The 13,367-nt window shown below is 41.1% G+C and overlaps 1 long non-coding RNA gene across 6 annotated transcripts in view; it reads left to right on the forward strand.

The window, feature by feature from the left end:
• LOC142655820 (uncharacterized) overlaps positions 1 to 13,367 on the forward strand; it is a 326,804-nt gene that overhangs the window by 260,768 nt on the left and 52,669 nt on the right. Inside the window, exon 9 of one of the 6 annotated variants that reach the window (XR_012849556.1) lies at positions 10,605 to 10,719. The exons of the other annotated variants lie outside the window; for them this stretch is intronic. This is a non-coding gene — a long non-coding RNA (uncharacterized LOC142655820). Of the gene's footprint in view, positions 1 to 10,604; positions 10,720 to 13,367 lie in introns of those variants that run through there. 6 annotated transcript variants of the gene reach the window in all.

Raw genomic sequence — 13,367 nt, forward strand, 5'->3', positions numbered from 1 at the left:
CCCACTGCAGTCACTCCCCCCAACACACTCTCACATACTCTCTGACAGCCTTTCCACAACAACCCTCAACAACCTCCCCCTCCCCTCACAGACCCCTAACCAATTGAGTGTGCCTTCTGGGTCCTGCGACCCTGGGACGTCTCTTGTTAATCCCGTGCAGATTGTAATGGGAAAAATGTGCAAGGATCATATACTATTGGTGATTCTGCTGCGCGTTTTCATCTTGGATGACTTCAACATGGACCATCTTTCACTATATCAGCGACCAGAGAGCAAAATAAAGATTTCTGCGGTCAAATTTTAAATTCATTTTTAATTAACTGGTTTTTCTGGTTCTCATGGGGTTAATAGTGTGACTGCTTCATATATCAGACATTCCATTAAAGAGGATGGGGGTCCTATATCTGGGTAGCAGACAATGTGATATGCATTATGATCTTCTATGTAATTTTCTGAGAAATGGTAAGATCACACAAACAGTAAAGCTGGCAATACACATAAGATTATGATCGGCCGCAATGTGACCGATCGATCGTACGAGCGATCCGACCATCAGCATGCCAGACTAAACTAGTAGATCAAAGAGACAGTAAAAGAACAAAAAAAAATACAAACATAAACGCTCCGTTGGCTTGCGCGAGATAATCCAATCTGACCGATCACATTTTTGGCAGACAGTAGTCTGTCATCGATCATCGCAAAGCGTTTTTTGTCGACTTTTATCTAATGCGTATGGACTCTTTTTCTTATTTTCTGTCTAATAATATCAGGATTAGGCATTAAAAATCTCAGAGTTCTAATAATGATATTTATTAAATAAGGGGATTAGGATTTATTAGGTGTATAAGGAACATATTCGACCCAAAAACCTACATATGTAACAGTTGGCACTTCGGCAGTGATAGTTTATTTTGTAATATGTCATATGGACAAAAATCACCAATTTGGGGGGGGGAGGCTGGTTGGCATCCGCCCTGGGTACTGAGTGGTGTAGGTGGTGCCAATGGGAAGCCAAAAGAGCTAGGGGACTAAAATTTCTGCAAGCGCGATCAGAACTGAATCTTTGCCCCAGGTAAAAGAACACCTCTGACCAATTGGTGAATTTTTATAGAAGTCATTGATGCCCTTGCCGGTTAGGACTGAGGAAGACTGAACCATTGTTTCATTGTAATCATATATTGTAGCCCTATATTTACAGTCTTCAGGCACTATTTTGCAGCCACTTTTGTAAATCTGACCATAGACATTACCATTATTATTGATCCAATATTTTTGTTATCAGTGCACAACTTTAAAAAAAAAAAAAATGAGGATCCCGTGAATGAAATGATTCAATGTGACACTCCATTATCTATCGAAAACTCAGTATTTTGCACAATTCATGCTGACAAGTCAGTGTTCTACTACACAAGTACAAAACAGGATAATTCTAAAGGGTTTTAGTGCATTTAGTTCTCTATTCTGGTGGCATAGACACAGTGATATTCATTACAAGGACTCATGCCTGATCAACTAAACACTTTTACTGCTCTATCCGGCTGAACCTGCACCTTCCAATAGTAAATCCCAGCATTCAGTGTGTCAGACATATGCAGTCTGAAGTGGGAGCTGGGCAAATGATAAAAAGTACATGCCTCCCCCCCAGTGAATACTGGATCCCAGCAGAAAATATAGTTCCAGTGTGTCCTTTATTCTGCTACAGGGTAGACGTCTATCCAGCAATAGGTCATAGGATGGGGCTTTGGTGAACCAAGCAGACTGCTTTGCTCATTTAACGAAACGTCTGGACTCATTAAGAGTTTGTTGCGTCAGTAGTCCAGGTTTGTGTTGGGCTAAATATACACCATGTTTGGCAATTACGTTCGGTGGGACAGTTTCAAATGGTCCATATGCCCCCAAAGTATGCAACTATAAGCCTATACATTTACCATTGCCATTTTTAATAACAATTGATGTGGCGGGATCCCAGCGTATACAGGCAAATGTATACCAAAAGAACACTTTTTGGCATATGTTTGGCTATTAAAGTCTATAGGCACATCGGCGTATATGTCGGGGGATTTTCGTGTCATATATGCCGAACGTGGACCACAGATGTGGAATTAATTCAGCCTTAATGATATAATAATGGACAAGCTACTTGTAATAGTGTCGATATATTATCTACACCTGTAGGGCCTAGATATATACTAGATCACTGAACTGTATGTAGTCATTTAAGTTTTCTGTTTCACCTAGAAATTCTTAGTTTATTGGATGAAACGTTACTGTACACTTGTCTTGTTAAATGAATGGGCTGAGCTGCAATACCAGTCACGGTCCTGGGACACGAGTAGCCCTGTTTCTGGTGGCAGACCCTTTTCTTCTAATCTCGCACAAACTTTTAAATTCCAGCTGGTAGGATTGTTGGGAGAATTTAAGCCCATCACACAGGTTCCTATTGTAGTTATTGTCTAACAATTTTCACCAGTGCCCTCCACAACAATCTGATTACTAATAGGATCCATATACTGTATAGCAGTAAAAGATATTTAGTTTAAAACTAGCTTCCTCCATGACCGTTGTAACTTAATGGTATTTTCCAGGATTTAATATTGATGGCTTATCCTTAGGATGGACCATTCATTTGTGATCGGTGTAGGTCAGGCTCAGCAGAATATGCCCCCTTTACTGTAGTACCTGACACAGTGCCACTCTTGTGCATGTGGCTTTGTTTGGTACTACAGCTTAACCCTCTTCACTTGTAAGAGGCTGAGCTGCATTACCTGACACAACGTGTGCGCCATTATCTGGTTCTGCTTCATTCTACCGATTGGTGGGGGTGACGGGTCGGACCTCCACGGATTACAAATTTGATAGCTTGTCCTTGAGATAAGCCACAGCACGTGATATATTAGGGAGAATGTAGACCTCCTCAACCAGCTTGTTCATGGGCACGACGGTGAGCACCCAATATAGGTGCACTGAGGTACTAAAGAAGAATGTATTCAAATCAGTAAAAACATTCTTGACACAGACATTAGGGACCATTCAAATTTGGAAAATAAAGATGCAGATCAAATAAGCGTTTTCTTCACACAGCCACTAATAAAAAATAGCCAGCGTTGGTGGCCCAGATATTTCGGCATCTATAAATAATTTTTGTTTAAAACTTTACTTTTTTATTTTATTTTTCATCTGCACAACAGCACAAAGAAATGTATTTATTGTTCTAGCAGGCACATTTTTACTGCATTTATATCAGTTACACGGTTTCAGAAAATTGGCAGGAATAACAGTGTTCCAGTGTAAAAATTGTGGCAATTACTTTTTACTGTGTACACCTTGTGCGGCTGAACACCTGTACTGCACGGCTGGAGCAATGTGTAGAGGTATTTTCATATGTTTAATGACCAAGCTCTGCTTTGTAAACTGGGTTTGGGGGATTTTGCTTACATACTGGAGAGGTTTTTTTTGTGCCGTTTACTGGACGATCTGGTGATGGTGGATCAATAGATAGCATTGGATCTATCTATGGTACATACAAGTTATGATCATTAGTGCTGGTACTTGTCCTTATACTTGTCCATATGATAGATAGATAGATAGATAGATAGATAGATAGATAGATAGATAGATAGATAGATAGATAGATAGATAGATGGATGTGATATATTGATATACAAGTGGATATGGTCCTGGAACTCAAAAAGAGGGCTTCTTTTCACTACCTGTATTTGATTAAACCATCCAAATTTCTATTATCGACTCCTAAATATTTAGTCCTCTTCAGACCCCCACCCCAGTGTTTCTATGGTAAGGGAAGTATTTGACCATATCCAAAAGAGAACTTTTTGAATCCTTATAATTCGAGAAAACAATTCAAATTTTCCCATGCACCAATTATTTTGTCGATTTTGTAAAATGTTCACGGGCAACGTACTACACTTTCAGCATGATGTTCTTAATATCGATGACATAAGGGCTTCATTACAATATTTGAGTTGTGATTTACTGACTAACACTACTTAGCGCTTTCCATCGTGTCCAACCTATTATCCTGAAGTGTTGATCCAAAGAAAAATATTCTACCCCGACTACTTCCCAAATATCCATTTATTTTACACCACACAACTTCATTTTATCACTATTTTCTATGGATACTAGAGGCCCAGACCCATCTCATTCCCTACCTTAATTGGTTTTATTTGCACAACATATTTTTATACTGTACCTGTAATACTGCGTATGTAATAAGTTATAGAGTGCCATCCTTTTATATCTCTTACACATTTATTGTATTATTAATACTTATTTATGTAATGTCATCATATTCGGTGACACTGGATAGATGTAGATATACATCACGAGAGTCTTATGACTTGTCCATATAGGCTTACGCTCTATGTGGACTAATGGGCCGATACAAGAGGTGGGAGGATTTGGAGGGTTGGAGAGTAAGGGAACTCCTGAAGGGAGGACAAAAACAATGGCGTACATAAAGAATGAGGGGGCCTATACCAAAGTAAAAAATTAGGCCCCTTTCAGGTGTTGCTTGAAACAATCATACCCCTAACCACTTGGTACAAGAGGTCCTGGTTCCCCATCCCAACTTCATGATTAGGTACATTTTCCATTTTGTGTGTTAACATTGCAGTATCTGTGGATACCATTACCCTGTGCGAGTTCTCACCACCAACTAAAATTGGGATAAGATCAAATATAAGGAATAAGCCCTATCTCCTTGGGGCCCCGTAGCAGTGGCTTGGGCTTCCTCTATGCTACAGACGTCCTTGGACACGAGAGCATGTAGGGTAATTTTAGTGTTAAGGGGGTTTTACACAGGACGATTATAGTGCAGACGAGCGTTAATATAATGCGCGTTACTGATAATTGCCCTGTGTAAACGGGAACGATCAGCAGATGAATGAACAAACATTCGATCATCTGTTGGTCGTATAGTTTTAAAAAAGTAAAATATTATCGTTGTCTGCACCACATCCGCTGCCGACATGATAATAATGGATGGGGACGAGCGATCGAAGTAACGACCGCTCGTCCCCATCCATAGCTCCGTGTGACAGGAGCAAACGAGCGCCGATCAACGATGTCTCATTGATCGGCGCTCTAAAAGGGCCTTTAGAGAGAAGGCAACACAAACAATAATAGATAGAGAGATATCCGGTAGATAGAAAGATATGAGGTAGATATGAGAGGGAGAGAGAGAGAGATATGAGAGGGAGAGAGAGAGATATGAGAGGGAGAGAGAGAGATATGAGAGGGAGAGAGAGAGAGATATGAGAGGGAGAGCGAGAGATATGAGAGGGAGAGCGAGAGATATGAGAGGGAGAGCGAGAGATATGAGAGGGAGAGCGAGAGATATGAGAGGGAGAGCGAGAGATATGAGAGGGAGAGCGAGAGATATGAGAGGGAGAGCGAGAGATATGAGAGGGAGAGCGAGAGATATGAGAGGGAGAGATATGAGAGGGAGAGCGAGAGATATGAGAGAGAGCGAGAGATATGAGAGAGAGCGAGAGATATGAGAGAGAGCGAGAGATATGAGAGAGAGCGAGAGATATGAGAGAGAGCGAGAGATATGAGAGAGAGCGAGAGATATGAGAGAGAGCGAGAGATATGAGAGCGAGCGAGAGATATGAGAGCGAGCGAGAGATATGAGAGAGAGCGAGAGATATGAGAGAGAGCGAGAGATATGAGAGAGAGCGAGAGATATGAGAGAGAGCGAGAGATATGAGAGAGAGCGAGAGATATGTGAGAGAGCGAGAGATATGAGAGAGAGATATGAGAGATGTTAGAGAGAGATGAGAGACAGAGAAATATGAACGATAGATAGATAGATATGAGAGTCAGATATGCGAGATAGATAGATAGATATGAGGATAGATAGATATGAGGATAGATAGATATGAGGATAGATAGATAGATAGATAGATAGATAGATAGATAGATAGATAGATAGATAGATATGAGGATAGATAGATAGATATGAGGATAGATAGATAGATATGAGGATAGATATGAGATAGATAGATAGATAGATATGAGGATAGATATGAGATAGATAGATAGATAGATATGAGGATAGATAGATAGATATTAGATAGATAGATATTAGATAGATAGATAAATAGATACAGAGTCTTCCATCATCTCTTCCTATTCTTTTATACGTAGGTATTAGACAGGCTTCTTACGTAATACATGATGTGTCAATCAAAATTCCCTTTAGCTCCGGCGTACTTTAATAACCTGCAGTCGTTTTCACGAGTGAATGCACACACAAGCAGATTATTTTGTTTTGTTTTGATTTATTTTTTACTGACTGTGGTTACATTTACTGGCATATGGTGACGGTAAGTGGGTCATTAGTGTACCATCTCATTTTTTTTGGGGGGGGGGGGTTGTTTTTCAACCACTGCTATGGAGGTGCATAAAGATGCTGGGGGGGAGTGAATGAACAGTGGGACAGAGGCTGTTTTCAGTTTGGAGAAAGGCAGGCCTGTTACAAGGCTCGATTCAGGTCATTATGAAACACACAGACTCGCAGCTTAATGGGCCACTTCACATCTATGGACTGACTTGACACAGTGAGTTATAGTTTGTGGAGCGTGTAAAACTGAAGATATATATAGCAGCAGTTGTGAGTTTATGATGCTCTGACTGATTCACGTAGCTTTTTTAATGCCCCCCGAGAACCGACTGGATTTTGAGCAAGTTTTTATTGGCTGTTGGTTACTCAACATGACGTATTACATGGCTTTTTCCAGCCCATGACATCGACGAGCACTCCGGCTTACATCTCTGGGTAGTAAGAGTCAGTGAGACGCACATGGCCTGCGCTTGTCATAATAGTACATCTCACGGGCCATTAGATCTAATGATAAGTGTGTTTTCTTACTGCCAATGCAGCCTTAAATCCATTAAGTAATACTATAATCTCCAGTCCTATGATTTTTAAAGGGGGTTTCCATATTGGGTAACCCCATCTCATATTGTGGTTTTCACCTGCCAACTATTCATGCCTGGTGCTGGAATGTAAAATTAATCCAATTATTGTTTACAGTGTCCATAATTGTGGTCCTCTGAGGCCCCATGCACACGACCGTAGAATTTGTCCATAATTGCGGTCTGCAATTACGGACCATTTCACTTCTATTGACCGCGGACACCTTCCCGTATTTTTGCGGGAAGGTGTCTGGGCTGTAGAAAGCTTCTGCAAAAGATCGAACATGTCCTATCTTTTGCTTTTTACGGTCCGTGCACCCATACTTTGTATGGGAGCACGGGAGGAAAGTGCGGGTAGCTGTCCGCTGCCATTGGGGCAGTGATTACAGGCACGGCCGTGTGCATGAGGCCTAATAGCAAGATTTACCTTTTACATGGCTTCAGATTTAGCTAATATAGGGGATTCTCCTCGCACATGTTGATAGGTATGATGTACGGAGACATGGAGAATGCGAACCATAATCCAGCCTCTACCGTCCCTTCTATATGTCAGTTTTTGTGGGATTGAAGATCAAAGAGGAGGTGGAAAATATGTTTAAATGCAACATCTAATTGGTCAGGACCACACAACCGTTCGCAAGGAGATCTCGATCTCTCATAGTACATTGAAGACAGATGTATAAAATACTTGATTAAATCTTGCAATATATATATTATTATGGGAAAATGGCTGCATGTAGTTCCCTTTTTTCCTATCTATAGGATCTCTTTAACTGTTCGGAAACCTCCTCAGTGTCCAATAAATTTACCTAGCATAGAACAGTAAATAAAAGACATTGAGGGGAGGATAGTAGGGGGATGCAGCTACAGTATCTTCAGTGTGCGCGTGCATGCTCTGGTCTTATTTGGTCAAACCACACAGCACAGCTCTAATACACATTACGTCCAGTTTGGCAACTATTTTATTTCTTAGAGGCTAAAGAAAATGTATTTACTTTTTCTTTTTTTTTTTCATGTATATTTTTGGGGGACATATAAAAGAAAGTGAAATTGCAATTGTGATTTAGTATAACTGGGTGCTGTTAATCCTTAGGCACGTGTTTTATCTTTACGTGTATGGGTGATTTCAGATCTTCAAGTCTGAATGGAAAACATTTATCTTGTCGACCGCAAGATGGGAAAATCAATACATTGACGTGCAGTAAAAATTGTAGTATTTCTTCAGTGAAATTTACATAGCCCAGAGACAACTGTGTGCAGCCTGGAGAGAGAATTATATCTCTATCATCGAATGAGAAACCGCATTATTACATGTATAGGCAAATATAGTAAGTGCTTGTCTTGTCTGAGCTGCACTTCTGCTCTCTCACCACCGGAGGCCGCTGATGCTTTTTTCTGTAGCGTTGCTCTATCTCTGCACATATCCATGTCGACTGAGGCTCCAGCCTGTTTATTGGTGCTAAACAGTTTATTATGAGGCCAGGCGGTGATAATGAATGTGTTCCCTTGGAAACAGCATCAATAATAGCAGAATAGCTCAGGCGCCAAACCTTTGATAGCAGGAAAGAGCTCTGTGTCTCTGTTTATCTATATGTCAGCTTGTGAGCTTGGCTGTAATCACATATACATCTAATATATATATTTATAATGTGCCGGTGCCTGTGGCAGACCGTTCCTAACTACAAGGATGTTCATGCTATCTTACAGTATATCCTAATTATAAGGCACTAAATGCCTAGCTCATATTGGTACTGACTTTTTAGACACTTATTAGTCCTTTATTTGAATTTTTTAGTAGTTTTCCATGTTTATTAGGCTGTATTCACACTGCGTTTGCAGTGTCCGCTAGGCCCCTATACAGTGAAGGAAATAAGTATTTGATCCCTTGCTGATTTTGTAAGTTTGCCCACTGTCAAAGTCATGAACAGTCTAGAATTTTTAGGCTAGGTTAATTTTACCAGTGAGAGATAGATTATATAAAGAAAAGAAAATCACATTGTCAAAACTATATATATTTATTTGCATTGTGCACAGAGAAATGAGTATTTGATCCCCTACCAACCATTAAGAGTTCAGCCTCCTCCAGACCAGTTACACGCTCCAAATCAACTTGGTGCCTGCATTATAGACAGCTCTTACATGGTCACCTGTATAAAAGACTCCTGTCCACAGACTCAATTAATCAGTCTGACTCTAACCTCTACAACATGGGCAAGACCAAAGAGCTTTCTAAGGATGTCAGGGACAAGATCATAGACCTGCACAAGGCTGGAATGAGCTACAAAACCATAAGTAAGACGCTGGGTGAGAAGGAGACAACTGTTGGTGCAATAGTAAGAAAATGGAAGACATACAAAATGACTGTCAATCGACATCGATCTGGGGCTCCATGCAAAATCTCACCTCATGGGGTATCCTTGATCCTGAGGAAGGTGAGAGCTCAGCCGAAAACTACACGGGGGGAACTTGTTAATGATCTCAAGGCAGCTGGGACCACAGTCACCAAGAAAACCATTGGTAACAGATTACACCGTAATGGATTAAAATCCTGCAGTGCCCGCAAGGTCCCCCTGCTCAAGAAGGCACATGTACAGGCCCGTCTGAAGTTTGCAAATGAACATCTGGATGATTCTGAGAGTGATTGGGAGAAGGTGCTGTGGTCAGATGAGACTAAAATTGAGCTCTTTGGCATTAACTCAACTCGCCGTGTTTGGAGGAAGAGAAATGCTGCCTATGACCCAAAGAACACCGTCCCCACTGTCAAGCATGGAGGTGGAAACATTATGTTTTGGGGGTGTTTCTATGCTAAGGGCAAAGGACTACTTCACCGCATCAATGGGAGAATGGATGGAGCCATGTACCGTCAAATCCTGAGTGACAACCTCCTTCCCTCCACCAGGACATTAAAAATGGCTCGTGGCTGGGTCTTCCAGCACGACAATGACCCGAAACATACAGCCAAGGCAACAAAGGAGTGGCTCAAAAAGAAGCACATTAAGGTCATGGAGTGGCCTAGCCAGTCTCCAGACCTTAATCCCATCGAAAACTTATGGAGGGAGCTGAAGATCCGAGTTGCCATGTGACAGCCTCGAAATCTTAATGATTTACAGATGATCTGCAAAGAGGAGTGGGCCAAAATTCCATCTAACATGTGTGCAAACCTCATCATCAACTACAAAAAACGTCTGTCTGCTGTGCTTGCCAACAAGGGTTTTGCCACCAAGTATTAAGTCTTGTTTGCCAAAGGGATCAAATACTTATTTCTCTGTGCACAATTCAAATAAATATATATAATTTTGACAATGTGATTTTCTGTTTTTTTTTTTTTTATATAATCTATCTCTCACTGGTAAAATTAACCTAGCCTAAAAATTCTAGACTGTTCATGTCTTTGACAGTGGGCAAACTTACAAAATCAGCAAGGGATCAAATACTTATTTCCTTCACTGTATATACCTATACAGTGAAATTCATTGGAGGTATACATCAGAAAATATTCCAACGTACACCACAAACGCAATGGGTATAGACCTGACCTCCATTTTACACATTATATATAATCTGCATAAAAAGTTGAGACACTTTGTAAATACATTGCATTGTTTATCTTGTACTGATGATGAATTACAGCCAGTGCACAATGTTGATTTCCCATTTCACAGCATACCCTGCTTACTCCGTGTCGGTAGAGACCTTGCTTTGGTGAATGCCATCTGGGAAGTATTCACTGATGTAATCTTATGTAGAAGATCACTGTCCCAATGCAGTTCATCGGAAAACACGGTATAGTAGGAGATCAGCTAAGATGTTAGAGGCGTGTCTGTCACCAAAATGTCAACTGGCTCTAGTAGAAACCAGGAAAAATTGTGAATTCAGCTCCGGAATATAATACAGGCTGTAATTCAGTTGAAGGGGCACTGTCATTGGGTAGTCCTCTTTAAAGGGGTGGTTTCAGGACGGACTTTGACGGCATATTGTTAGGATATGCCACTAATGTACAATTGGTAGGGGTCCAACTCTTACCTCTGCCTATCGCCAGGACTAAAGGGGTCGTCTCATGAGAGACTTGCTGGGGGAAGCTGCGGTCCGCCAGTCACTGGCGTTGCTGCAGAAATGTAGTCAAGTATGTCGGGTATTCAAATAAATGACAGTCCATGAAATACATGGATGGCTCCAGCCCCTCCAGAACGGGAGCCGCTATAGAGGGTCATATAAAAACGGTTTGTCTTCATTAAACAACCTCTTTAAGTGGCAGTGGCACTAGGAAAGTGTTGTGCCACTTTTTCTTCTCGGCTAGTGACCATGCGGCTGCCTGAAAAATGCTGAGTTGAGTTATCAAGAGCACTGTAGCATGGCACTTTCCTACCACCACTACCACTCTGTTCTACAGATTAGCAGGGGTCATAACATCTGGACCCATGCCCATGAGATATTGATGGCATATCCTAGCAATTTAATTTATTTATTACATTCCCTACCTAAATGGTGCCCATGTGTGGCATTGCGCCCACTCAACAGCCAAAGAGATATTAATATTATAGTAATGTTAGATTGGACTATATTCGTCATAGTGAAGCCGTAATGCACAGTCATAAAAGTTTTGCTGCCAGATCTCATTACATTATTGTAGTTTATGTCAGTAGATCTTTAGAAAAGCCAAAATAGAGAATGTCAAGTCTATAAAACGGATCCTTCGGGAGAGATGAGCAGTCCTCCGCAGCCCCTGGGGGGATGATCCTGGTCTCACTTGGATATGGGTCTTGCATCATCATGTTTGTGAAAACACACAATCTGCCTGCTCCTTAACCCCTGAATTTCTATCCCCTGACATCAACATTGTACCCTCGCCAGAAATTGGACACACAGCTGGCTGCTGATGTGACGGCATTACGGCCACATTCTCACCCACAGCCGTCACTCCCAGAAGACATGACTTAGCTGTTAGCACAGCAGACAATGACAGGGAGAACAGTGGACATAACTGAACAACGTGACGTCAACTCGTGTCTTGTATCCTTGTTTACCAACTACACTGTAACAGGTGCCCGCAGTCACATCCTGCACTACATACGCACAAGAAATAACAGCCTTGGTAGATTTTAGGTCAAGTCGTAAGCTCTTTAAAATAGGGATCTGATGTTCTGTAACTATGTTACGCTACTATTTATTTTACCATGGGGGGGTCTTTGGGTTTTTATAAATTAAGGTAATTAAAGTGGACAATGTATGTGATGCATCCAGTACACAAGGGTACATCAAAGCAGTGCGTAAGGACATCTGGTCATGCGGTGGTCATTATATTATCCACCGGACCTTTCAATGGAAGCGACTGGTAAGTTGGAGCTATGGGAATGCCACAGAGACCAAGAGGTGCCATCCACCTATATGGAGCGTCATTACCTATACATTAACCTAAACATGTCCATACTGGTGTGCACTGCCTGTGTATGTACAGGTGCAGCCGCAATGACTCCTTACATTAACCTTCCACGAATGACCACTTTTAATCCATGTCCTCCACAGAAGAGCAGCATGGTCGAGGATTCTGTCCAAGAGGACCAAATGGCATCATATTGTGACTTTGTCATTGTCTGCCATAATTAGTTCCTCCATACTTTCTAATATGCTGTATGTTCAGTAACCCAGTCCCTAAAAACAGATCTCGGGAACCCTTGCGACTGGGACAGCGTTGTCTACTTACTCCAGATGGCTTGTTTTAAAGAGTATCTATCGCTAGTCGTCTTCTTTTTTTTTTTCCTACATAAATGACTTGTAGGGCACTTTTCAATGGGACCGATGCCCACGTCCCATGGGAATGCTTTGAGTCGAACAAACCTTGTTGCTGACAGTAACTTCTGTAAGGCATGACACATTTTGCAACAGTTACTCTCCATTGTCTCTTAGAGTGGACTCTGAGAATTGATCATTTTAGGCCCAGGAACCACACCAATTTTAAAAAGTATGTATACTACAATTTTCTTTTTTTAGCATTTGGAGCAAGTATAAAGTGTTTTTTTGTTTTTTTTATGGGTCTGTAAACGCTTTAATTTCAACTAAAAATGGACAACTGCAATCGCAGGAATATACTTGGACTCAACTTGTAGCGCTTGGGCAAGGCAACATAAATATATGACAGATCGACTTTAAAGGGGTTGTATAAGATTAGAAATACAATACTGCTTTTTTATTCCAGAAACGGTACCACTCTTTGCCCATTGTCGGTGCCTGGTATTGCAGTATTCTCTTGATAAGGGCTGAGTTGCAATACCTGACATAACTCATAGACAAGAGTGGCGCAGTTTGTGGGGAAAAAGCAACTTTTTTTTCTTTTGTCATACAACCACTTTAAGGATTGGAGATGACTTATGTCGGGCATCAGGTGATATCATTAGCATAAAAAGTTAGTTTTATGAGATAAAGGCTCA

The sequence above is a fragment of the Rhinoderma darwinii genome, chromosome 6 (genome assembly GCF_050947455.1).
Source record: "Rhinoderma darwinii isolate aRhiDar2 chromosome 6, aRhiDar2.hap1, whole genome shotgun sequence".
In the NCBI taxonomy this organism is placed as follows: domain Eukaryota; kingdom Metazoa; phylum Chordata; class Amphibia; order Anura; family Rhinodermatidae; genus Rhinoderma; species Rhinoderma darwinii.